Consider the following 27,688-nt stretch of genomic DNA (forward strand, 5'->3'; position numbering starts at 1 on the left):
AAGAGCTAAATTAGAAAAGAAAGAAACCTAGCCTTTTACCCCCCCCCCCACTTATGATATCTGTCCTATATAGATGTCTGACCAAAGGCACCTGGATTCTGCCATAGTTCATAATTTCTCAGTGTATCTGAGTCTGCTGTTATTGTTTGTAGTAACAATAATGGAAGCATGTAGGACACTGAAACTCCTAGAGAACAGGTCACTATTTCCAGTATGTAGGACCCAGGCCACAGAATAGGGTGGAGTTAGTTAAACAATTCACCCTAAGTATTTTGGACTATTTATGAATGTGGGTATCTGTCATTATGTTTGATACTATGAAATGCTTTAAATATTACAGATTTAATTGAATATGAGTAAATGATAAGGCTAAGAAAAGGTTAGGAAATGTTGACAGACTTATCAGTGCAAAGGCCAGTTGTATATCCTATCTCCCCTGTCCCCACCCCCATGCAGATAGATCCCTCTCTCAGCAATAGGTATCCAACTCAATAATGGTAACAGGTGCTTATCTCACAGGGTTCCCTCCCAAGTTTTCCCTCTGATTAGCATTTCACTTCAGTTCAGAATCCCCTGTACATTTTCTTTTCTCTCAGCTCTTATTTTATTCTCCAAGATTTGGGTATTTTTAGTTTCTTGAGGGCTAAAAAGTCTCCTACGGAAAGTACTCTTTCAATTAAGTCAAAAAGCACTCAAAACCCTCTTAAAGCCTTATGCCTCTGAAAAAGCTGGCAGAGAAACTCCAGTGGAAAACTCAGATGAGACAGGAGACAAGAAGAAATGGAAGGAAAAGAAATTAAAGAGCAAAGAAGAAACATAAGCATCCGTCAGTAACTAATTCTTTTGGTATTTACAAAGCATTTACTTTTCTCCCCTGGGAGATCAAGAAATGTTGAGTTCATTAATTACAGACATTTAGATAGTGCTGTCATATATGAGCCCCACACAAGCCTCCCTGCTGAGCTAGTATCATTAAGTTTCTCCCACAAAGAGGCAACTGGGAGGTTTAGAGCACTGGTAACAAATACTGAAGGTGATACAGGGAGTAACTGCATCAAAGCCTTGGTTTCCAAACATCATGTTCTGCATCCACAAGAGAGGCTTGGGGAGAATGGAGCACCCCTTGTTATCTTGTTGGCATAATCTGAATCAACTGAGAAATATACCTAGAAATCAACCGAAGAATGACAGCTGTGTCACTGATAATAAATAACCATCCAGTCCCAGACATCCCAGGAGTGCCAGCCCAGTTCCCAATTCTTGACTGTGTGACTCACAGAAGATCTGGGAGAGAGTACGCATTCTGGGTTCCCTATGCTGCCAGAGCCTAGCTTGCAACACAGCAAAAGTCAGTGACCAGGCATTTAGGCAGATTTGTTCTTGAGAAGGGAAAGGGTCAGGGTCTTCAGGAAATGGCTTAAGGACAAGTATAGGCCATGTTCTTTCATGGAAATTAGAGGGCTGAATGACAAGTTCTTTCTGAATCATACATAGTATTATTTAGAGAGCAAGATTCATGTCCCCAGTCACCTGCTTTGCCCTTCACAGATGGCCATGGTGAGAGCTGGGCCTTAAGCCCAGATGAGACAAGAACCTAAAGTTGAAGAAACAGAAAATAAGGGCATGCAATTCCAACCTAGCTTAATACAGATGGGCAAAGTTTCAACCCAGCTGACCCTCCTCCATTCATTCCAACAACTGCAAAACATACTCTGGTTGCAAGTGATGAAACATATCTCAGGCTTCTCAGAACAGTCAGCTGTTTTGTGTGTGAACTCTTTGGAGAGCCCAGGGGGAATGAAGTGCTTAGTGTTTAGGGTCTGGGATTATGACCACTCCTATGTCTAAAGTTTTAAATTTTTCTAAAAAAGAAAGGATGGAAGGAAGGAAGGAAGGAAGGAAGGAAGGAAGGAAGGAAGGAAGAAAGGAAGGAAGGAAAAAAGAAAGGTTCTAAATGAACTCTACTTCTGGTGAGTGAAAATGATAGCTTCACTTGTAGCAATCTCAAATTCTGGTGCATGGAACAGAATGGGAGCTGTTGGTGTGTGTATTCTTTGGTATTTTTTCTCCGGGCGCTTTGCCCTTGATCTTTGGAGAAATGGAGGACACTGGCACTAGGCAAAGGGGCTGTGCATCTTCAGAGGCAGAACCATCAAGATTGGCATTGCCATCAACTTCCTTCTCCACTTTAGGCGGTATTTCCAGTATGGCGGCCAGGACAGAGAAAGGACCACCACTATAGACACTGTCAGTGTCTTCTCCTGTATGGAGAGCCCAGAGTTTTTGCTGTGACACAGTTCTTGCTGCATCTGTCCTGAGCACTGTACAGCAGCTTTTGGAGATTTTTCAGCCTTGGAGTGATACTCCTTTTCCACTGATCACTACAGCAGTCAGTGAGTCCCAGTGAAGAGGTTCTCTGTGCATGTGTGTAGCAAAACTGAGACCCACTTCTCTGAAGGAGCTATAAAATGCCAGCAGCTTCAGCTGTAAACCTGACACCACACAATCTGGCAATAAAAGCATGTAGTTTCTCGATAGAAGGGATTTTTGGAAATTCTCAAAATGTTGCTTCCATCTAGTTTTTATCAATTATATTACTGTTGTTTGTGACTACAGTAAAAAAAAAAAAGGAAGTGAATTGAGTTTTTATGTGATTCTTCAGGAGTATCACAGGGTGTAAGGGTTTAAGGGTTTGGACTGTGAGCTGTGTCCATTACATACCTGACAAGGTTAGAAATGAAGGTGGCAGGGTTCTCTTCACGACTGCCCAGAAATATGATTAGGATTAAGCTCCCAGGGTCCCATGTTATGGGCCTCTAGTCATCTTCATCATCTGATTAGAACTGCCAACAGAGATATGAGGCACCTTTGGACCCAACTCAACATTGTTTCATAAAGTGATTCTTCAGAACCAAAGATATGATTTCAAGAAGAACATCTGTGTGGCTGGGCATGCCCAGGACTAACGCTCCCAGGCTGCTCCTCAGAGCCTTTGTTCTCAAATAGCTTTCTTCCAAAGCTGCCCCTATTTCTTCCAAAGCTTCCTCTGTTCCAAGTGCCTTACATTTTGGAAACCCGAGAACATGAAGTCCATCCCTGCTTCTCATGGTGCTTCTCTTTGATTTTGCAGTTAAGCAAACAAATTGGTACTTCCATTGACAGGGATATAAATACAATGTTCTTTGTTAACAGTTTTGCAGTGTTTGTCCCGGGGTACTCAATGCCCTCTTCTAGCTTCTGCAGGCATTGCATTTGCTGCTGCACAATCACATATGCAACATAAAAACATCCATACAATACAATCAAATAAATAAGCCTTAAATTTGATTTTAGATTGCAACTAAACTCCCAATATGCTTGTCAATATTTTCTGCATGACAAGCCCCATGTTTTCCTGGCTTGTTGCTTGCTTTTCTATCACAATTTATCTGAAAAGCTATTGAATATTACTAGTGTTTCGTTGAGTCAGTCTTCCTTCATACCTTGGGCTGGCCTGGGATTTGTGACTCTTCTGCCCCAGTGTTCTATGTGCTGGGGTTACAGGCCTGACCCTCTGTGCCCAACAAGTTCCTCTCGTTCATCACAGCCTGGGGAAGCTTTCCAGTGGATCATCCTCTGCCGTCATGACTTTAACGTAAGGCACAGCCAGTTCACACCTTGACTTCCGTCTCTTTCGACCTTAAGATGGCTACATAAGAGGCTCTGATGGACAGAGAACATGTGTCATATAAAGTTCTTAAATGGGGGTCCTTCTATTTGATGTAACAGCAGAATATTCACATGTAGACTTAATAAGAAAAAATGAGAGGCTTCGAATGGGGGTTAGCACTCTATGGGAAAGAACACACAATCGTAAGGACAGCCGATATGAAAAGTGACATAGGAAGAGCGGGGATTTGCCAGACAGACCAGTAGAATGATGCCATAGAATGTATGCTTGCTCACCACCTGTGGCTCTGAGTTATCCAAAGGGGAACTATGTAGACCAACTTTCAATCCCCCTAATAAGTACCTTATAATGTATTTACAAGGAGAAAAATGTTTTGACTCCCTTTTCATAATTTGTGGTCCGAGGTTACTTGGCCCCTTGCACTTGGAAAGGCAATGCATCATAACGAAGGGGACACATCAGAGCAAAACTCTTTACATCATGGTATCTGGGACGCAGGAAAGGGTGGGGCACCTGGAATTACATAATCTCTTTTAAGTTTGTGCCCTCAATGATGTGAAGACTGCACACTAGGCTCCATCTTTTAAAGATGCACCACTCCCATAGCACCAAGATGGAGACCAATCTTTTGGCACATAGGAGTCGTGAAAGACATCTTAGATCCAAGCTCTATCACTGTCTTAGTATATCTCACTGCTATGACAAATATACCTGAAGTTGAGAAATTTATTCCTCACAGTTTTTCCAATGGACGGGATAAGGTGCTGGCAAGTCAGTGTCAAGGCAGGTCGCAGTCTTCTCTGACACATTACTGTAATGTCCTCAGCAGAGGATGTGCTATGTTCTCACGTGGATACAAGGTTTGAAAAGTTAAAAGGGAAAGACAGCTTACTGAAGCCCAGTTCATTAATAGAATTAGTTTGATGCACCTCCCCAAAGCGCTGCTTCCCACCACTTTGGTGAATGGCTTTTCAGCTATGAAATTTCAAGGGCCACATCATTCGAAAACATGGTGGAAGGGTACCTATGATTCTATTTCACAACTATATTGCTGACCTGTGCATGCAAGGAAAGAAAGCTACCTTCTCCCAACTGCTCTGCTGTTTGCTCCCCTCTCTACCCTCTTCTCAATGTCAGACTCCTATTGATATACTTTTAAGTCAGATATTCATTATCAATGCATGCAGAATAACAGCTGCTTGTTCATTCTGACTCTGCTTTAGGGTACTTTCCCTTGTCAAAGACTGTCCACATTCTAACATGGCTAAACTGTTACTTAAGTCTCATAACCTTAGCCACCCCAAACCACACATTGTCTTGTCAAATATGCTGCTCTTGTCCAAGTGTGGTAGGTAACAGGATTCTGTTCCAACCTCAGTTTGTCATATGTTTTCACTTAGGGTGACTAAGCAGTACGCGATCTCCCTGTCTTTATTACATGGCCTGCTTCCTCGTGCATCATTCTGTCAGCTACGACTGCTGGGTGCACTGCACAATTCCCACAAGTGTGTTAAAGCTTGAATCCAATAGTCTTAAGGACTTCCGATCCCCGACATCTTCTGTCATCCCAATTTTAAACAAAATAGTCCACAGTCTTGGTGCCATTGACTTTGCTTTCTTCTGTTTTTCCAAAATTGCTCTGAAACCTTCCACCAAACTGAAAATACTTAATCATCAGTGGGTTCTTCATAAGTGTCAGTGGAGCCCCATCAGTTTCAAGAGTTTTCCTTTTATCTCAATAGCTTTTATTAAGCCTCCTACCCTGAAGGCACTGGTTTTTGCCCCTCACAACCTTAATTTTTTCTTTGGTAGCAGCATCTCAGGGAGAGAGCAGATGTGCTTTCTTTCTTCCTCGCTCACATTCTGCCTTCCCCTCGGGGAAGCCCATTCTTATGACTCACACTAACCCTTGACTTTGCACACAAAAACACACAGCCTTTCATAAGGAGCTGGAGAAATCATTTTTAAAAGTCATTCCCTCGTAATTCACTTTGGGAGAATAACATACATTTCCCCCACCTTCTACCCCCTGGAATAATCATTGCCACTTGTATCATTCCATCTAGGCCAATTGAGGATCTATTTGCTACAAACTCGTTCATCGCATGCAAAATAAGTATGTCAGACTTGGGGGCTCCACATATAATTCCCAGTCTCTGTTTCAGGGAACCATGTCATCACAAAGAATTGTAGTGAGAATTCTCTTTGTATAACTCGCCATTAAAGAGTGCTCCTAAGAGTGGTTCTCGCTGCAGCTTCCAGGAACGCATTAAACTGAAGGTGAAGATAATTTGCCTCGGCATTCACTGTGACTGCGTCACTAATGATCTGAGAGCTATTGTGGGCTACTTCCTTCCTGGATGCCTGTGGTTTTTAAAGCACACTCGGATTTCAAATGTGCTGAGAACCCAGGCCAGTTGCAACATTCCTATGATGTCTCCTGAGGAAACAGTGTGTGCTTTCCTTACCCTTTTTGTGTTCCCTCTTTTCCTGCAGAGAATTCTCAGGGCTTAGCAGATGTACGATTCTCTCTTGGTGGTTTGTTTTTACGGGATTTGGAAATAATTATTCTGAGATGAATGCTTGTGCAGTTGACAGAGGGACCCACCATTGCTGCTATCCTAACGTCCCTGGAGTGTAACTCAGGACAACACTCCTCCAGGGCTGTGCTGACCTGACAGCCAGTTTCTAACTCACTAAACATATTCAAGTGTGCCTTAACAAACATATGTCATTAATCTTTTTCACAAGGCTTATAGTGAGAATGCTACATTTGAATGGAACTTTATGGCTCAAATGCAGCTGGCCCCTTAAACTATTAGATCTCTTGGTATGTGTTTCAATATTAGATTCCTTTTGATACGAACAGTGACTGCTTAAAAAGGAAAGCAAGTTATGTTCTTTCTCCCTAGAGGTGGCCCTTTTCAGTCAGGTAAGAAGGAGATGAACTTCAGGTGAGCTTCAGACAGCAGGAAGCAACAGGGATGAAATGTTGTCATGTTGTTCTTACTAAATCCCCACAGGAAACCATTTGGACCTGCATTCCCTTCCTCCTAACATTGATACTACCCCTGGTGACCCACTAAGGAATATCTTTTTCAGATTCTGGTTTCGGTTAACTTTTCCATTCCCAAAGTGCGGTCACTAAACAACAATGTGTATACCAAAATATGGTATGTGTTCTAGAGTAGCTCTGTCTCACAAATGAATACTCAGAAAAAAACCCTCACATATTTGTTCTATATTGTCTAGGGGGTTTTAAAACAAGCTATTATATGGGGATTTGAGAAGATTGGTCAATACCATGCTACAGCCTTCCTTACCAAATAGCAATGGCTATTTTGTGAAATGGAGCCTGAATGATGGGATTTGTGCATTTATTTGGTGCATATTAAGTGACTATTTGAGAAGGTGTAGTCATTGGAACAGAAAATATTTCTTTAAGTGCTTCTCCACCATTTGAGATTCTTCTGTTGAGAATTTTCTGTTTAGCTCTGTATCCCGTTTTTAATTGGATTATTTGTTTTTTGTTTTTTTTGTTTAGTTTCTTGAGTTCTTTATATATTCTGGATATTAGTCCTTTGTCGGATGTAGGAGAAACACTTAAAGAAATGCTTAATGTCCTTAGTCACCAGGGAAATGCAAACCAAAATGAATCTGAGATTCCATCTTACACCAAATCAAAATGGCTAAGATCAAAAACTCAAGTGACAACACATGCTGGCGAGGATGTGGAGAAAGGGCAACCCTCCTCCATTGCTGGTGGGAGTGCAAACTTGTACAGCCACTTTGGAAATCAATCTCATGTTTTCTCAGAAAACTGGGAATAGTCATACCTCAAGACCCAGGTATACCACTCCTGGGAATACACCTGAAAGATGCTCCATCATACAGTAAGGACATTTGCTCAACTATGCTCATAGCAGTTTTATTCATAATAGTCAGAAACTGGAAACAACCTAGATGTCCATCAACCGAAGAATGGGAAAAAATGTGGTACATTTATATAATGGAATACTACTCAGCCATTAAAAACAAGGAAATCATGAAATTTGCAGGCAAATGGATGGAAGCAGGAAAGATCATCCTGAGTGAGGTAACACAGACCCAGAAAGACACACATGGTATATACTTACTTAAAAGTGGATTTAGTCATATAGTACAGGATAGACATACTACAATGCAAAGGCCCCATGGACATCTTAGGCTTCATGTTAGCCCACTAGTTAGGGGAGTTTGGGATATCTCTGACATAGACCTTGTGCCTGCTTTTTGATCACTTCCCCATGATGGGACTTCCCTACAAGGCCACAGGGGAAGAAGACAAACTCAGTTCTCATATTCTAAATGTGAATAGATGGGCTGGAGTATTGGGGTAAGGAGAGGAGAGAGGGGATGCAGGAGGGAGGGTGGGAGTGGGAGGAGTCTGTGACCAAGATGTAAATTGAATTAATTAATTAAAAAAACGAACAGATAAGATGCTTTGAAAAAGATGACCCACATGGTTCGTTGATTTTGCTAGCCTTTCTGCAAGTTAGATATCACACCAGAAGTCCTTAACAGTAAGGTTATCTCCCCCTAGCTCCAGCCCTGAGCCCCTCTCTGCTAAGATGGTAGGAGGTCATTTGGGGTTGTTTAGAATGGCATTCTTGAGCCCAAGCTACATAGCTGTGGCACTTGGCTTAACAAAGAATTTTTAATGGGTCTTTGTCATTGTTTTCTCATTCTTTGTCTTTTATGTGCAGTTTCAGAAGAGCGCATGACTTTAAAATTCTGGTACTTTTTTTCTGTTTCTTTTTGTGTGCAAACCAGCTAATTTCATCTCAAACTCATCTTTCTTAAAATACCTTGCCAAACGCAGCAAGGGAAGATCAACATATGCTAGCATTCTGCCTCTTTCCAACCACTTCCCTGAGATGCACCAGCTCAGTAGGCACTTGGTCTGTCTTCCATGTTAACAAGGGTGACAGTTTTACCAAATGTTTCGCTACAGCAGAGCAGGGATTTCCAGCTTGCTAGGTCTGTTTCCTTACTGTCTACCACTAAACTGCTAAGCTGGTGTCAGATACTGTAGACTTTTTTTTTTAATATAATGATAGCATCTACTTCAAGACCCTGAGTTATGCATTAGTTAAGCTAATATTATCTGTTGGAAAAAAAACCCAAAAAAACAAAACAGCAACCCTTATTATATTGTACTGTCATAACATACTGAATGTTTTTTTCCTTCACATAAATTTCTTGCAAGGCTTACAGAAGGATCGAGAGTTAGCATCCCTCCACATGGTGATGCAGAGGTCCAGGCTCCTCTCTCCTATGATTCTGCTATTGTCTTAATCCTTTTAGCCCCTCATCTGCCAGCCAACAGAGGAAAGGAAAAGTGGGGCTTTTTAGAGCAGTCCTGGAAGTGATGAATCTTACTTCTATCAGATTTTTATCCTGCTAGGACTCAGCACATGCTGAATGGGTAAAGAGTCTTTCTGTGCTAACAGCCCTTTCCCAGCATGAATAAGAATATATATGTACACACACACACACACACACACACACACACACAAAACAGGAATATATATGTACACGCACATATATGTATATACAACAAAAGAACAGGAATATATATGTATATACAAATTTGTGAATTACAAATTTGGGGTAGCAGAGAGTCACAAATGCCACCCATGGAAAAAGGTTTGGAGGAAATTCTTGAGTTCTACTTGTGAAGAAAGTATTCCATACACAGTTAGATCTTCACATCTTCAGGATGCATCGGTACAGTTTCAGCCAACCTTCGGTCAAAAATAACCGAATGAAAACTATATCCACACTAGTACAGACAGACATTTTCTTGTCATTATTCCATAACCAACATAGTATGAGGACTTTGCATAGAAATTTGCTTCCTAATAGGTATTACAAATAATAGAGAAGGATTTTAAGTATGGGGGAGGGGCTTGTATAGGTTATTTGAAAATACACTATTCTAGATGAGACTGAGCATCCTTAGCTATCAACATTTTCAGGGGATCCTGGAATCACACATAGATGTTGGCTGTATTCATAGCTTTTTACGTATTACATATTTATTTATTTTGTGATGCTGTAGTCTAAGGCTATAACATCAGGGACCTCCCAACTTCTTTTTGTGTAGCCCAGGCTGGCACTGAACTCATTATGTAGTCAAGATTGGCCTCAAAGTCCAGACCCCCCACCCCTGTTAGTGACCTGAATGCTAGGATTTCAGGCATCAACACCACACACAGCCTATGTATCTTGTTTTTTTTTTTTTTTAATTTTTTTATTTTTATTTTATTTTTCTTTTTAGTTACATTTTGTTAACTCTGTGTCCCAGCTGTATCCCGCTCCCTCATTCCCTCCCCAACCCCATACTCCCTCCCTGGTCTCCTCCCTGCCCCTTTCCAAGTCCCCTGATAGGGGAGGACCTCCTCCCCTTTCATCTGACCCTGTTTTATCAGGTATCTTCAGGGCTGGCTGCAAAGTCCTCCTCTGTGGCCTAACAGACTGCTCCTCCCCTGGGGTGGGGGTCAAACAGCCTGCCCTTGAGATCCTATTAGAAATAGTCCGTGTTCCCCTTACTTTGGAAAACTACTTGGTTACTGAGCTACCACAGGCCACATCCGAGCAGAAGTTCTAGGTTATATCCATAGATGGTCCTTGGTTGAGTGTCAGTCTCAGAAAAGACCCTGTGCCCAGATATATTTGGTCCTTGTGGAGCTCCTATCCTTTCCATATCATACTAACTTCCCTTCTTTCATATGATTCCCTGCACTCTGCCGAGGGTTTGGTTATGAGTCTTAGTGTCTGCTTTGAAACACTGCTAGGTAGAGTCTTTCAGATGCCTTTTGTGATAGACTCCTGTCATAAGTTCAATGCACATCCCATTTGTCTTTCTAAATGAGGATTAATCACCTTCGCCTGTGTCCACTTTCTTGATTATCTTCTTTAGGTGTGTAGATTTCATTATGTTTATCATGTCTTGTAGGTCTATATAAGCGAGTATATACCAAGTTTGTCTTTCTCCTTCTGGGATACTTCACTCAGAATGATCTTTTCTAGATCCCACCACTTGCCTGCAAATTTCATGATTTCTTCCTTTTTGATTGCTGAGTAGTATTCCATTGTGTAAAAATACCACAGTTTCTGTATCCATTCCTCCGTTGATGGACATCTGGGTTGTTTCCAAGTTCTGGCTATTACAAATAAAGCTGCTATGAACATGGTTGAACAAATGTCCTTGTTGTGTACTTGAGCAAATTTTGGGTATATACCTAGGAGTGGTATAGCTGGGTCTTGAGGTAGCACTACTCCTAGTTGTCTGAGAAAGCGCCAGATTGACTTCCAGAGTGGTTGAACCAGTTTACATTCCCACCAGCAATGGAGGAGGGTTCCCTTTTCTCCACAACCTCTCCAGCATGTGCTATCACTTGAGTTTTTCATCTTGGCCATTCTGATGGGTGTAAGGTGATATCTCAGGGTCGTTTTGATTTGCATTTCCCTAATGGCTAATGAGGTTGAGCATTTCTTTAAGTGTTTCTCTGCCATTCGACGTTCCTCTTTCGAGAATTCTCTGTTTAGCTCTGTTCCCCATTTTTTAAGTAGATTACTTGGTTTGTTGCTTTTCTGCTTCTTTAGTTCTTTATATATACTTGATATTAGCCCTCTGTCAGATAAAGGGTTGGTGAAGATTCTTTCCCAATCTGTAGGCTGTCTATTTGTTTTGATGACAGTGTCTTTTGCTTTACAGAAGCTTTTCAGTTTCATGAGGTCCCATTTATTGATTGTTGCTCTTAGAGCCTGTGCTGTTGGTGTTCTGTTCAGGAAGTTGTCTCCTGTGCCAATGAATTCTAGGCTGTTTCCCACTTTTTTTTCCAGCTGATTTAGAGTATCTGGTTTTATGTTGAGGTCCTTGATCCACTTGGACTTTAGTTTTGTGCAGGGTGATAGATATGGATCTATTTTCATTTTTCTGCATGTAGACATCCAGTTGGTCCAGCACCATTTGTTGAAGATGCTGTCTTTTTTCCATTGAATGGATTTGGCTTCTTTGTCAAATATTGAGAATTCATAGGTGTGTGGGTTTATTTCTGGGTCTTCTATGCGATTCCATTGATCCTCCTTTCTGTTTCTATGCCAATACCATGCAGTTTTTATTACTGTTGCCCTGTAGTACAGCTTGAGATCGGGAATGGAGATACCTCCAGATGATCTGTTGTTGTACAGGATCGTTTTGGAGATTCTGGGTTTTTTGTTTCTCCATATGAAGCTGAGAATCTTTTTTTCAAGGTCTGTAAAGAATTGAGTTGGTATTTTGATGGGAATTGCATTGAATCTGTAGATTGCTTTTGGCAGGATGGCCATTTTCACAATGTTAATCCTACCAATCCATGAGCACGGGAGATCTTTCCATCTTCTGAGATCTTCTTCAATTTCTTTCTTCAAAGACTTGAAGTTTTTCTCAAATAGGTCTTTCACTTGCTTGGTTAGAGTCACACCAAGGTACTTTATGTTGTTAGTGGCTATTGTGAAGGGTGTTGTTTCCCTAATTTCTTTCTCAGCCTTTTTGTCTTTGGTATACAAGAGGGCCTCTGATTTTTTTGAGTTGATTTTGTATCCTGCCACTTTGCTGAAGGTGTTTATCAGCTGAAGAAGTTCTCTGGTTGAATCTTTGGGGTCGCTCATGTATACTATCATATCATCTGCAAATAGTGACACTTTGACCTCTTCCTTTCCGATTTGTATCCCCTTGATCTCCTTTAGTTGTCTTATTGCTCTGGCTAGGACTTCAAGTACAATGTTAAAGAGATATGGAGAGAGTGGGCAGCCTTGTCTTGTCCCTGATTTCAGTGGGATTGATTTAAGTTTCTCTCCATTGAGTTTGATGTTGGCTATAGGCTTGCTGTATATTGCCTTTACTATCTTTAGGTATGTGCCTTGTATCCCTGATCTCTCCAAGACTTTAAACATAAATGGGTGCTGGACTTTGTCAAATGCTTTTTCAGCATCTAAGGAGATGATCATGTGGTTTTTCTCCTTCATTTTGTTTATGTGGTGGATTACATTGATGGATTTCCGTATGTTGAACCACCCTTGCATTCCTGGGATGAAGCCTACTTGGTCATGGTGGATGATATCTTTGATGTGTTCTTGGATTCGGTTTGCAAGTATTTTATTGAGTATTTTTGCATCAATGTTCATAAGAGAGATAGGTCTGAAGTTCTCTTTTTTTGTTGGATCTTTGTGTGGTTTAGGTATCAAAGTGACTGTGGCTTCATAGAATGAGTTTGGTAGTGTTCCTTCTGTTTCTATTTTATGGAATAGTTTGTGGAGAATTGGTGTTAGTACTTCTTTGAAGGTCTTGTAGAATTCTGCGCTGAAGCCATCTGGTCCAGGGCTTTTTTTGGAGGGGAGACTGTTAATGACTGCTTCTATTTCCTTGGGAGATATAGGACTATTCAGTCTTTCTACCTGATCTTGACTTAATTTTGGTAGATGGAATCTGTCAAGAAAGTTATCCATTTCATTTAGATTTTCAAATTTTGTGCCATATAGGCTTTTGTAGTATGACCTAATAATCGTTTGGATTTCCTCAGTGTCTGTAGTTATGTCCCCATTTTCCTTTCTGATTTTGCTGATTTGTATGGTTTCTCTCTGCTTTTTAGTTAGTTTGGCTAAGGGTTTGTCTATCTTGTTGATTTTCTCAAAGAACCAGCTTTTTGTTTCATTGATTCTTTGGATAATTTTATTTGTTTCTAATTGATTGATTTCTGCCCTTACTTTGATTATTTCCAGCCGTCTGCTCCTCTTGGGTGTATCTGCTTCTTTTTTTTCTAGGTTTTTCAGTTGGGCCATTAAGTTGTTTATATGTGATGTTACAGATTTCTTCTTGTAGGCACTTAGTGCTATAAATTTTCCTCTGAGCACTGCTTTCAATGTGTCCCATAAATTTGGGTATGTTGTGCCTTCATTTTCATTGAATTCTAGAAAGTCTTTAATTTCTTTCTTTATTTCTTCCTTGACCCAGCTGTCATTGAGTAGTAAGTTGTTCAGTTTCCATGTGCGTGTCGGCTTTTTGTTGTTTCTGTTGTTGTTGATGTCCAGCTTTAGTCCATGGTGGTCAGATAGTATACAAGGGATTATTTCAATCCTTTTGTATCTGTTGAGGCTTGCTTTGTGACCAACTATATGGTCTATTTTGGAGAAGGTTCCATGCGGTGCTGAAAAGAAGGTGTACTCTTTTGAGTTTGGGTGAAAAGATCTGTAGACATCTATTAGGTCCATTTGATTTAGGGATTCAAAAATATGGAACGCTTCACGAATTTGCGTGTCATCCTTGCGCAGGGGCCATGCTAATCTTCTCTGTATCGTTCCAATTTTAGTATATGTGCTGCCGAAGCGAGCACCAGCCTATGTATCTTGAATGAAGACATTTTGGTATTCCAACAATTTCTTGTGGGTCTGGGATAGATATCTTACATTAGTTCTGAGTTGATGTAATGGAGAAATATTGGTTTCAACAACAACAACAACAAAACACATCATACATAAGCACAGGTATGCCCATTAAATAAGGATCTTTTAATGAAGAATATTATTCCAATTATATTAATTCTTATTGCATATGGTTCTTTTAATTAAGTTATAAAACATATAAGTTATGCATTCTATGCTTGACTTTTGTTAGTACTAAGTTAACAATCCTCTTTCTGGTGTTCTATGAAGACTGTAGTAGCATGAGTTCTGCCAATGACAAAATGCTGAATACTACACTGTAATGCAATGAACTCATTTCAAAGAATGACATTAAAAACAAAACCCCTAAGGTTTGCATAAACAAGTTTAACAATAGTACCAGTTAATTCTAATTTCCTGGAAAATTGACATGCTCAGTTATTAGAGTTGCTACCAAGTTCTTTGTTGCTTCAGGAATTTTTACCTTGTATAGTGTAATGATTGAGTTTATATACAGCATATTACTGCCAATACTGGAGCATACACTCCGTTAATAGAACAGCATTGGTTTTTTACATTAATCATAAAGGGAATTGATAATTGCGTATGGGATTTTTTTAAACCTATTAGAAAAAAAAAGTTTGACCCAATTCTACTTGCATGCTTGCATGGTGAGGGATGAATAATATATTGAATTATGATATACAGATCATTTGTGGATTTCAGGATAGAAAAGGAGCTATCCCAGGGGAAGAAGCCATGAGTGAGCAAATGTTAAAATTTTGAAAGCTGATAATACTGTCATTTCATCACCTGTCACAGCTCAGAAGTATAATCCCATTCAATACAGATGAAAAGGTAAACCTGGCATGTTCAGTAACATTAAGCACCTGTCATTCAAATCCTAGAATCCAGGAGGATTTGTAGGGAAGAATCAGGGCTCTCTGCAATGATTTAGAAGCCTATGACCGTGTTTGGTGACTAGTTTTCCAAAAGGTTAAACTGAAGCTGATGCAACTGCTTTCTACCCACTTATTCTTTACCAAAAGGTTGGCTGTCAATCTTACTGCAAAACCCATCAACTATATTCTTTAAAACTTTAAGATTCCACTTGGGGTTGATCAAGCTGAGAAAGAAATTTAAGAGCAACTACTCAGACTTAATATCAAAGTCAAGTTCCTGTTCACATATTTATTCCAAAGCTGAAGGTTTTTTTTCTTTGTTGCTAATGAGTAGGAGTAGAAGGCAATTATAATGCAGAAGAACACCCCTTTAGCTGTAGTCAGGAATTCTACCATAAATTACAAGTTCCTCAATTTTCATGTTCATTTATAGAAAAAGAATTTAAACTCCCAAAATAGCTCTCACATATAATCATGGTAAAACTCGTAACTTGTAAATATACTTTCATCTCCTTTTATCCTTTTCCTTAAGATTGACTGTCTTTTCTACCTTCTTCAAGCATGTTTTGCTGTGTACTTTTATGTCAACTTGACACCAGTGAGAGTTGTTTTAGAGGAGGGAACCTCAAATGTGAAAATGATCCTACCAAATTGGACTGCTGGTAAATCTGTGGTACTTTTTTTTGATTGATGATTGATATGGAAGGGCCTGGCTTAGTGTGGGCAGTGTCATCTCTTAGCCTGTTGTTTTCTTTGCATAAGAAAACTTCCCACTCAAGCCTTAAGGAGCAAACCAGTAAGCAGCATCCCTCCTCTGCCTCTGCTTCAGTTCCTGTCTCCAAATTCCTGCCTTGAGTTCTTGCTCTTACTTCCTTTGATACTAGACTGTTACTTGAAAGCATAAGAAAAAATAAATCCTTCCCTCCATAAGTTGTTTTGGATCAAGGTGTTTTATCAAGGCAATAGAAACATTAACTAAGACCCTTGTGACCATTTCCATTTTTCAGTCAAGTATTATGGTATGCAGAATTCTAAAGATAATGATAAACGTATCTACCTCCCACTGTGGTGTACATACAGAATGATTCTGGTTTTGGATGAGGACATGGCCTGTGGCTATAATGAAATAGTCTCTCTCTGCATCTTGGCTAGGTTGTGCTGTCTGACAAAAGTTGAATAGATGGCCACATCTGCGATTGTGTGGCATCGTGTGCATGGTTACCATAGTAAACTGGAGAATGATAAGAGAAATGTGAGACAAGTTCCCATTGGCCTGGAAGAAAGCAAACAGTATTAATATACATGTCCATAGAATGGTATGTGGTAAATATTCACAGCCAGCCTCCAGCTACTGGAATGACCCAGACAATACCAATCAGGAACATGGTACCACTAGAAGCACAAAAAGTAGACTGTGCCCACAAGCAGCGAACTTGGACAGGAACTTAGAGCTCAAGCTGAGAAATGAGGAGCAAGCTGCCATTTTCCTTTCAGCCTCAACAGACTCTGAGCAGAAGACTATGGGAATTCCAGCTGTGAGATAATAAGTATTTATTACTTTGAAGTGACTAGTCAGTAATAATAGTTTTCTGGTAATGGAAACCAAATATAACTCTGCAGAATATTTCTAATTAATGTTTAATGTATTGTTGTGTTCCATATTTATTCTTTCTTACAAAGGATAAAGCCCACAACATAAAAAACAGTGTGCTAGAGGCATGTTACACTACATAGACTCTGCCCTTAAGTCTTGTACACTAGTGAAGAAAACAAATGTCAGAATCTGTTAAGAAAGCATTATGCAATCTCCAAGAGCGGCTTCATCCTGATATAGCCAGTGAGCAGTGGGGAAACAAGTATGGCTACCAATAGGATGGGAGAGAGTTTGGGAAAGACTATCATTAAATGCCTCTTGGATTAGACGCTGAGAGAAAAACAGTTGTTTTTGAAGTGGAGATGAGATGGGAGGACATCCTGACAGAGAAGCTATGGGGCAAATTACAGCAGTTTTCTCTATGAACTGTCTGCAGGTAGAACTGGGAAAATGGGCACAAGTGCAGTAGAGGAATGGGGAGAAAGGTGAGTGGAGAGATGCATGCATTGGCAATACGCTCTACTTGGAGTGTTGTGAAATGCAGCAGGGTGGGCATTTAGTGTGAATGCGTCAGACATGCAGACTTCCCCAACACCACACACACACACACACACACACACACACACACACACACACACACACTCACACTCATGTCAAATCAGTTCCCATGTGTTCATCATATGGCGTGGAAGGTGGGGTCCTAGGAATGTTTTGGTGAAGCTGAAGCTCATGCATCTGGTTATTCATTTTGGAGACAGAGGTACTTTTGAAATATCTTCTTTTGGAAAGCATTAAATGCATGCAGAAAGGGGAGGGAGGGTGGGATCGGGAGGGGAGGAGGGAGGGGCTTATGGGGGGATACAAAATGAATAAAGTGTAATTAATAAAAAATTTAAAAAAAAGAAAATAAAAAAAAGAATTTTATATATCAAGAAAGGGGAAAAAATTTCTCTTAGAAGGAGCCTTGAGCTGGGATTACTTATTAACCCCAGAATTCCTGTGGCAGAGGCAAGTGCATCTCTGTGAGTTTGAGGCCAGCCTGGTCTATATCTGGAATTCCAGGCCAGCCGGGGTTACACAGTGAGACCCTGCTCAAAAAGAAAAGAAAGACTTGGAAGAAATGGGAAAGACTAAAGAGATACAACCTAGAAAAAAAAAATCCATCAGAAGCAAACATAAGAAGGAGGGCAAAACTCAGAACGGAAAGAAGCAAAGGATTCTGCACTTGTACAGCAGGCAAGCTCACTGCAGCACACTGTGTCATTTAAAAAGAATTCCAGGTCTGTCAGGGTCTTGGAGATGAAAGTGCTATTTCCAACCATAGAAACTATAGGAGAAATTATGAGTTTCATTTTGGACATGCTGAGTTTGAGATGCCTGTGGGACTGAGCAGTGCTATTCAGCAGGAAGTTGGTATACAGCTCTGAGATCACCAGCACAGTCTGGGTTGTTAATTCAATTGTCAGAGACATTCGGGGACTCTCAGGTACCGCTGTAGAGAGTGGGTGTTTGGGCGTCTCATAACTGACAATTTCTGTTTAGAGTTCTCTTCTACATTCCCGAGACTTTTCGTAGTACTCAGTGTTTCTACTTGATAACTATCCGTCCTATTTAAAGAATACTCAGGGAAATAAATAAGCATGAGGAACTTTAAACATTTGCAATGGCATGCACCCATCATGAGGTCTTTACCCTTATGGTATCAGAGGTTTCTGATGGCTCCATCTACCCATCAATGTTTAAATAAAAACCTTCCCTATCAGTAATCATAGAGAAAGATCTAGTGGCCACAAGAGCCTTGTAAACAAGATGAATACTATTACACTCAAGCATAAGCATAAGAGAAGAAGCATTTTTTGTTTGTTCGTTCATTTGTTTGTTTTTTCTTCTTTTTGTTTTAAGTATATTAAAATGCAATGCAGGTCTGTATTCTCAGCTACTTGGGAGACTGTGACAGATGTATCTCAAGCGTGAGTCTGCCTGGGCTACAGAGAGAGTTCCAGGTCAGCCTAGAGGAGATGAAATACAAAAGGGATAAAGATATTGCTTAGTGGTAGGACACTGTGTATGAAGCCTTGGATATAATCCACACCACACACCCACCCCCTCCACACACACACACTATAAAAAAGCAGAAGGCAACTTTAGTGAGCATCTTATAAAGAATTCCATAAAGATAAAAAGAGCCAACCAACTTTCTGAAAATGAAAAATAGAACATGATGTAGCAGCAAACTGAGTAAAAAGGGGAGTCTCATTATATCAAGAAATATTTAAGGAAACTAAAAATGCCACAGAAGAAGTACAGGACAGAAATAGCGATCTAAAATTTAATCGGTGATGCAGAGAATGTGTTTGAGCACAGCTTTTTTTTTCTTCAAAAATTTAAACGAACAAAGAAATGAACAGAACAAAATGCAAAGCATTGCAGTTCTGAACCTAGGAGAGCTTATGGCCTATAAGGACAAAGTATACCCAACGGAAGCAATATTCAAACAATACATAATCATTTCTTCAGTTGAATAAACATTCTAATTTATAGGCTGAAAATATTGAGTAAACACCAGGTGAAATAAATGAAAACAAGAACATAGTGATGTATGAAACCAATTTACATGTTTTATTATATACTAATTTATTATTGTTAAATGTGGGCCACTATAGTAAGTGCTGAATAAGATCCCGCTGAATTAATTTAAAAACAGAAAAAAGACGTCAGAATGCTAATAGTAAAACCCTCATAATTTTGCTTGTGGTCATGAGATATTAATTTGTACTAAAATCTCCTCCAGCTGTAAACAACTAAAAATGGCACAAATATGCTGACTGTGATCCTACAGGAAATGAAAATAGATGAGGGAAACCTGTGGCTCACCCAGCATTCCCTAGAAGCCCTTTCTGGGCACGCACCAACCACCTGAGCTGGATAGATCATCTGTGTTCACGGAGGGTAAGGGGAAAAAAGAAGTCTCAAGTGCAAAGAAGTTCAGAAATTGATACAAGAATTCCAATGCATCTCTGGGGAAATGAGAAAGGGGTGCCTGGGCTGAGTGAACAGGCACCTAGCTGTCATCTTTACAAAGCTGTGATCTTTACAACAGGTACTTTCTCAGGAAAGTCTGGGAGATACTTAATTTCTGTCCAAGTAAAGAAGTTACATTGTACGTGAACATTTAACAGTACATTGAACAGTCAACAGAAAAAAGATAGTGAAACCAAAAGGTTAATCTTGAACTGATTAATAAACAGCAAGCTTGATTGATAAATTGCCCAGTTCACATTTGGCAAAGCATAAATGAAGGAAAGGATATCAATAAAGGTTTTTCAAATATTAAAAGAATAAGGATATAGGCTAGAAACTATATGGTAATAAAATCTGCATCTTGGATGTAATGAAATAATATTAATAGAGGAAATTTATGAATGTTGTCAGAAGACTAACTAAAAAAATGAATATATAATGGTATAAAATGTTCCTTCAAAGAAAATTCTAGACTCATATGACTTTAGTTTTAATTTTACCAAGTAATGAAGGAAGAAAGAATATCAAATATATTGAAACAATTTTTGAACTATAGAACAAAGAAACCATTCTTAATTAAATTTGTGAAGCCAGCATTATATAGATAACAAAGCCAAAGAAATTGCAAGAGAAAAATCTATAAACCAAAATTACATTTAAACATAAACACGGCTAACTTTGACAGTATATTAGAAAATTGAATCTAGAAATATATGAATGGGATAATTTATCATGACAAGGAGTTTTTTTATTCTAAGAAGACTAGGTCAGTCTAACATTTGAAACACAATCAATAAACTTTCCTACACTAACAAAATAAGAAAGGCAGAAATGAATAGAAGCAGATAGTCATTTGACAAAATTCAACATTATTAACAGTTATAAGTCTTAGCAAACTAACACACAAAAGTTGCTATCTCAACCTGATAATGGCTATCTACAGGAAATCCATATTTATCATGACAGTAGGGACAGTAGGGTATTTTCTGTCTAAAGCTAAGAAGTAAAGAATGTTGGTTCTCATCACTTCTATTTCTCATTGAGCTTGAGGTTCTAGCTAGTGCAATAACATAAGAAAAAGAAAATGCAAATCTTAAATGATGCCCAAGTATCTGAATTTACAAGATATAGATAGATAGAGGTTAGACAGAGATAGGGATGCATAGATCTATTCTTTCAGGAATCTACAAAAAAAAAATCACTCGCGTTGATGACTGAATTTATTAATGCTGAATGATAAAAATAGGGTAAGGGGATTTTTATGTACTAGAAATGAATTGGAAAATTCAGTTCTGAAAAATCACATTTACAGTAGCATTACAACACAAAATACTTGAAAATAAATTTTTAAATATACATAAGGCTTATCCATGTGAAGCTATAAAGTATTGTTGACAGTTTTTTAAAAAGTAAAGTCTGAATCAGAAGAGATAAGATCTGTCATGTCCATGGTTTGAAAGAAAACTCTTTTACATGTCAATGCTTCCTAAATTATAGTAAGTTAAAAAAAAAATCTAATCAAAATCTCAGTGTGTCTTTCACAGAAATCAACAACCTGACTTAGTAGAATTGTCATGCATATATGCTCAACTGTTTTTCTACAAAGCTGATAATTGTGTGGAGGGAGGGGAAGATTCTTTTTAACATATGCTGTCAAAACTATTTATGAATCTCCACGTGGAAAACATTGTGCATCATCTATGTAAGTTATGTTACTCAATTTAGAATGATGATATATAAAAAAATAAGGACCAACTTCTATGAAATTTGTATTAATGAGGTGGAGTTAGTTTCAGCTGTAACCTTGGGACAAGCCTGCAGACACCTGGGAAGAAACAACCTCAATTGAGGGATTTCCTCCATCATACTGACCTGTGGCCATGTGTGTGGAGCATCTCCTTTATTGCCAGTCGATGTGGGAGGGTCTGAGCCACTGTGGGTGATGGCACCCTCAGGCAGGTGGTCCTGTGTTGTGTGAGAAGGCAAGCTAAGAAAGCCAGAAGGAGGGAGTGGCTGAGCTCATTCCCATTGGTTTCTGCTTCAAGCTCCTGCCTTGAGTTCTTGACCTGGCTTTCTTAAATAATGGATTATGCTCTGTAAAATAAAACACACCTTTTCTTGCCCAAATTCCAGTTCGGTCCTGGTGTTTATCATAGCATCAGAAACCAAACCAGAACAAGAGATAGCAGAAAATCTTTGCAACCTGTGGCATCTTGGTTATTTCTCCAGTGGCTGAGACAAAAGGCAACTTACGGAAGGAAGGCTTTAGTTTAAGGATCCAGTCCACCAAGGCAGGGAGTGATATAGTGAGAGTCTGAGCAGCTGGCCAGACTGCATCTGCTTTCAGGAAGCAGCAACAGGTGAATGTTGGCCCCTTTTCTCGTTCTTGTTCAGTTGGAGACCCCAGCACGTGGAGTCCTGCTGCTCACAATTGGAGTGGGTTTTCCTACCTCAGCTAACTGAATCCAGAAGTTCCCTCAAAGAAACCCCCCAGAGGCTTATCTTCTAGGTCCTTCTAGATCCTGTCAAGTGGTCCATAAGTGTAATTCTGTAAGGCTGAGTCAGGAAGACCATGAGTTCAAGGACAGCGTGGGCTACACAGTGAGTGTCAGGGCAACCAAAGCTACATAGTCAAACCCTATTTTAAACAATACAATAGTGAAAATAGCATGGCAAGCCACAGAATGGATGAAATTAATCTCTATGTCAGTATGTGAGAATTTACTTTTAGCTATAAAGCAATATCACAACTCAGTAATTAAGGGTAAGTGGTTCAAAGTGTTTTAATGGGAAAACTAGGTGTTTTTTTTTTAATTATTTGTTTGTTTCTTTGGTTTGAGAACTGCCTTTCTTTGCCTCCCCAAGTGCTGGGATTATAAGCGTGTACCACCCCAGTGGGAAAACTGTTTAAGCAAGTGCAAATGATCAATAGGTAAAGTTGGCAATCAGATGAGAAGTTGCTCAGCAACAATCAAGTAAATGGAGCTGAAAACAGGCTGGATTCTTTTCTCTGCCCTCCAGCATGAGGTGTAAAAGGCTAACCCCATCAGGATGTGGGGAAAAGCGGAACTCTAACCCATTGTTAATAGGAATGATAAAATTACACAAGCAGATTGGAAAACCATTGGGTAGTTTCCTATAAAGGTCAATATAGTCTAACATGGGATCTAGTAATCCCCAGGTATTGGTCTAAGATAAATGAGCACAAGCCCTTACAAAATGCACACAACTCTTTATAGCAGCTTCTTTCATAACAGCTTAAAAATGAGGAATGGATCAAGTGTCCACCAGAAATTGAGTGGATAAAATATTATATTATATCTACATAGCAGAATCCTATTGAGTGATGAAAAGAAACACTGGTGTACAAAACCAAATGAATTAAATTCAAAAAACATTATGCTGTGCCAAGAAACTAGACACAAGGGCAAAGATATTACAGATGCCCCTCAACTTATGCTGCAGTTATGTCCTCATGAGGCTTCGAAAGCTGAAATACCCGAAGTACAAAATTCATTTAACAAAACTAACCTAGCGCACACCATAGTTTGGTCTAGCTTAATTTAATGTGCTGGGAACATTTATACTGGTTTATAGGTGGACAGAACCTTGTTACACAAAGCCCATTTTTCTGATAAAGAGTTGAACAGCTTGTATAATTTATTTGATACAGTGCCCTGTGGAATGTTGCCTGTATCCCCTCATGATAGTGTGGCTGGCTGAGAGCTGCAGCTACTGCCACTGCTTGGCATCACAAGACAGAATCATACTGCATATCGCTAGCTTGGGGAAAAGAGCAGATTCAAAACTTGAAGTATGGCTTCAGCTGAATGCATATTGCCCCCACAAGATAACCTGCACTCAGACACTTAGGTTCCTTGTATGAAAGACACTCAATAACACTTCTGCTTTGAACCATTTCTAGGTGGCTTGTAACACCTAATGCAATGTAAATGTTACGTAAAGAGGTTTTAGGGCTACATTGTTTAGGAAACAATAGCAAGACATTTTGGTATGTTTTCAGTATAGATACATCCTTTTCAGATTATTTTCAAGCTTCTGTTGACTGAGTCCACAGGTACAGACTCCATAGATGTGGAGGGCAAAGTGTATAGACTTGTAGTATCTATCTATCTATCTATCTATCTATCTATCTATCTATCTATCTATCTATCTATCTACCTACAACACAGTAGAGTCATCATTCACAAATAAAAGAAAACCCATCAGGGAATTTAAAAAATTTCGACTTATAATTCTTCCTGCCAGGTTTGATGTTGACTTATGCAGTTTTTGTTGTTGTTTGTTTTGCAACACAGGGTCATGGGTGATGACAGGGCAGGTGTGAGGAGAGTGGGAGTCAGAGGTTCAGCAAGCTGGCCAGCACAGGAGGAGACCACCTGAGTTATGGCAAGGTCAAAGCCTGATCAGAGGGAAAAAAGAAAAAAATTATGATGACATGAAATTTAAGTAACTAAAATGAGACAGAGATTAAAAGACATCAGAACTCTTCTTAAAAACAAGCATTGATTCTTCCAAACACCCAGGAAAGATAGTTCTGTAACTGGACTTTAGCAAGACCAGCAAAGAAATGAGGCAGCATTAGTAACCCCCTTCCAACAGACAGGAGGCATGTCAGCAAGGGTAGAAAGTGTATTCCCTGAGCAGGACTCAGGACAGCGTTTGCTGTGACAACGACTCTCCTCTAGCAAGATAGCAAATGGTACCTAGCAGAAAATCTTACCAAACCACAGAGGCACTTTCCCAGAGCTCTGTGCTTGTTCTCAAGGTAGCAGAGAACACTCTAAGAAAAACAGATGTTGTCAAAAATCTGGGTCAAAAATTTACAGCACTTTTTAAAAAAATGATAACATCATTTAACATAGTTCTAGTAGGAATGGGAAAACACAAAAGAAAAATAATAGTGAATATCACTATTAATCAATCTTTTCAGAATACATAACACTGTGTTCTGAGAGCCACTGGCTAACTCCTGGACTCCCACAATTAATGACAGAGCTCTCTAACAGGTACCTGTAGTGCAGGCATCCTATGTTGCTGTGATGGCCATATGCTTGAGACACCAGATGGGAAGGAGATGTCATTCTGCTGTGAACGCCGAGGAGCCAGACAGAAGGCTATCTCAGTGCAGAACAGGTGCAGCCGGCAGGGTGTCTTTCAGGTAGAGCCAGCATTTCCTTCAGGGAAGCACTTTCTACCTTCTCAATTATTTCAGCCAGTGTTTGCTTAAGATCGCGACGTTATGCACAGCCTGCAAATGAAAGACTTCAGGTTGGGTCTTTTTTATTTTCCTGAGAATAGAGATAGAACCTAAGGTGTTATGAGTGGGAGGAAAACTATGGCACTGAGCGCCAGCCCCAGCTCGTGGCTTGAAACCTTTAGGACAAGCGTTGTAGCTGGCTGCCTTGCTTATGCTTGTCAACACTGAGTTGATGGCTGAGTGTTAGACAGCCTTTACCTTGATATGCATGCCAAGATGATTCAGCTACCAAGGCATGACAGGGGTGAACTAACTGGGTTATTTCTGTACCATGTCTCCGAATGGTATACAAGTGAAACTTGGTCCTCAGAAGGGGACTGTGGGGCTCCAGTCACTCACCCTTCTCCCTCTCCTTTTTTCTTTCTCTTTCTCTGTCTCTCTCATGCTCTCTTATTCTCGCTCTCGCTCTCTCACTTGCTTGCTTGCTCTGTTTTTTTTTTTTTTCTGCCACTAGACAAGTGGCTTCGCTCTGTGTTGGGCTTCCAACACAATGATACACTACAAGCACAAGTGACAGGCCAAATGATCACGGGCTGAAAAACCTCAGATCTGGGAGCCAAGATAAAGTTTTTCTCAGCATGAATCTACTTACTGAGGAATTTTAAAAATTGCATTTATTTATTAATTTATTGGAGCGAGTATGTCATACACAAACCAAAGCACACGTGAGGAGTTTAGAGGACAGCTTGCTGGTGTCAATTATCTTTTCCAACTGTTTGGGTCCCAGGGGTTGAACTCAGGTTGTCAGGCTTGACTAAGACCATCTTTACTGCCTGAGCCATCTCACTGGTCTCACCCCCTTTTCCCAGACACAGTTTTATAGTAGTAGGAAGAGAAAATGGTAATGTATGCTTAGCGTGGTTATGCTCATGAAAGCTTTACAGAGGCAGTGTTGGATGTGTGTGTTAAAAGTGGTGATATACTTGAGTCCAGATTCCTATTTTTTTTTAAAAAAATCTTAATGTATTTTAAAAGCAAATATACAGGAATAACACAGACAATAGTAAAACCAAGTAGGAAAACTCAAAAAAGGGTAGTGAATGGTAGAATCTAGGGTGTGATAACTAAAGTGACACAGAGAATCAAGGTGACAGCAGGTTAGTTCAGCATTATTTAGTGACCTAGATAATGACAGATCTCCCACCCAGGATGAAGTGGTGAAGTATAGATACTGTAGGAAGTTATAAAGAATGAAGAAAACAATGTTCGGAGACACTGAAAAGCACAAAGTCACTATATTTTAGATTTAGCATGCTATTTAAATATAAAAAGAGAGCTGAAAAAAACATGTTAAAGCCCAGGCCTGGATGATCACATTTCAACCAGGACTGCACCTACAGGGTGCTGCCTCCATCAGAAGCAAGGTTTGCAGGGAAGTTCATATATCAACCCCAAGAGACATTCACAGAGGGGCATCTGTTGGCTGGGGCTACTCCTTTCCATTGAGCTGCTTCAACGAATCCTGCAAACGAGCTTGACTTTAATTATCACGTCCTTTATTTCTTTGTAATGTTGTGAAATTATGTAAATGGAACTAAATAAACACGTTCTACTGTAAACATCCATGTGTATGCCATCCGGTAAGTGTTAATATACTTAATCTTTCCTTGCTGTTAATTGTGTTTGACTGCTAAGAGCCATTCTTTGACTACAGTAACTAAACTCTTGAAGGTAGTTTCGTTTTAAGGATCCTTGGCTGAGATAATTTCCAGTGATTCTTTGATTCTTTTAGAATTCCTCCACCCTGGCTAGAAACAAGGTTTCATTGTAATATAGCACATATTAGCTAACAGCTCAATTTTGTCACTGATGGAATTGCTACTAAGATCTCCATATGTATATGAAAGAGTAAAATCAACTCACAGCATTTCTATTAGGTCTTAGCCTTAATATAATGTAAAATACTGATTCATAAAGCAAATTTGAAATTTTTTGTTCTGCGGCCTGGAATAGTTAGATACAAGTGGAATGTAAAGGTTAGAGGAACCTCACTTGGCAGCATTCTGTCCCACTACCTAGTGAAAATAATGTGTCCTTCGCTGTTTCTACCTGGGGTTCCACCTCCTGGGTAATTTGGGCCCTTTCACTTTTCAATGGCATCATCTGTGTTCTCTGAGTTGCTACCAAGTTTCATAGACATTCTTTTAAAATACATAAATCTGCCAGAGTTGGTGCTTTGTTTGGGTTTTTGTGATGTGTTTTTCTTTTTGTTTTCCTCTTCTGCTTTGGTCCCTCAAAATCATGTCTGGATTGCTTATGTGTGTGTGCCTCCTTAGTCAGGATCACAAAAAGCTCTTCAGTGAATTCAACTTCGGATAATCCCTCTTTGATTTTGTTTATTTGTTTTTAATTAATTCTTGATTGTATCACTGTTAAGTCCTTTTTCCTAATTCTGTATATTTTGCAATTCATTCTCTGCTTTCTAAAAAAAATGAATATTTAATCTTCATATCTCCTCACTAATAACAAAATTAGGAATATACTTAACTTTTAGTGTCAGAAAATTAGATATCAGATATCTTTATTTTGTTTGCTTCACAGATAAATTAAAATTCTGTTGTTTTTGTTATTTTTGTTTTGCACCAAATATGACCAATATATTTTGCTTATTTTAAGTAAAGGTTCTATTGATTATTTTATAATCCTAATATGGAATTCTGATCTAATAAGGTTTCCCATTAATATCTCTAAAATTTATGCAAGTTCCTTTCTTTCTTTCTTTCTTTCTTTCTTTCTTTCTTTCTTTCTTTCTT

General features: G+C 39.4%; 1 protein-coding gene and 1 non-coding gene across 5 annotated transcripts in view; one reads left to right on the forward strand and one right to left on the reverse strand.

Annotated features, from left to right (window-relative positions):
- Ntm (neurotrimin) overlaps positions 1-27,688 on the forward strand; it is a 980,157-nt gene that overhangs the window by 391,571 nt on the left and 560,898 nt on the right. The gene's annotated exons all lie outside the window — the stretch shown is intronic.
- Positions 13,982-14,088, reverse strand: LOC129672187 (U6 spliceosomal RNA). Its single transcript, XR_008719461.1, has one exon. It is a non-coding gene; the product is annotated as a U6 spliceosomal RNA (small nuclear RNA).

Source organism: Psammomys obesus, unplaced genomic scaffold, assembly GCF_907164565.1.
Source record: "Psammomys obesus unplaced genomic scaffold, mPsaObe1.curated_primary_1811, whole genome shotgun sequence".
Classification (NCBI taxonomy): Eukaryota; Metazoa; Chordata; class Mammalia; order Rodentia; family Muridae; genus Psammomys; species Psammomys obesus.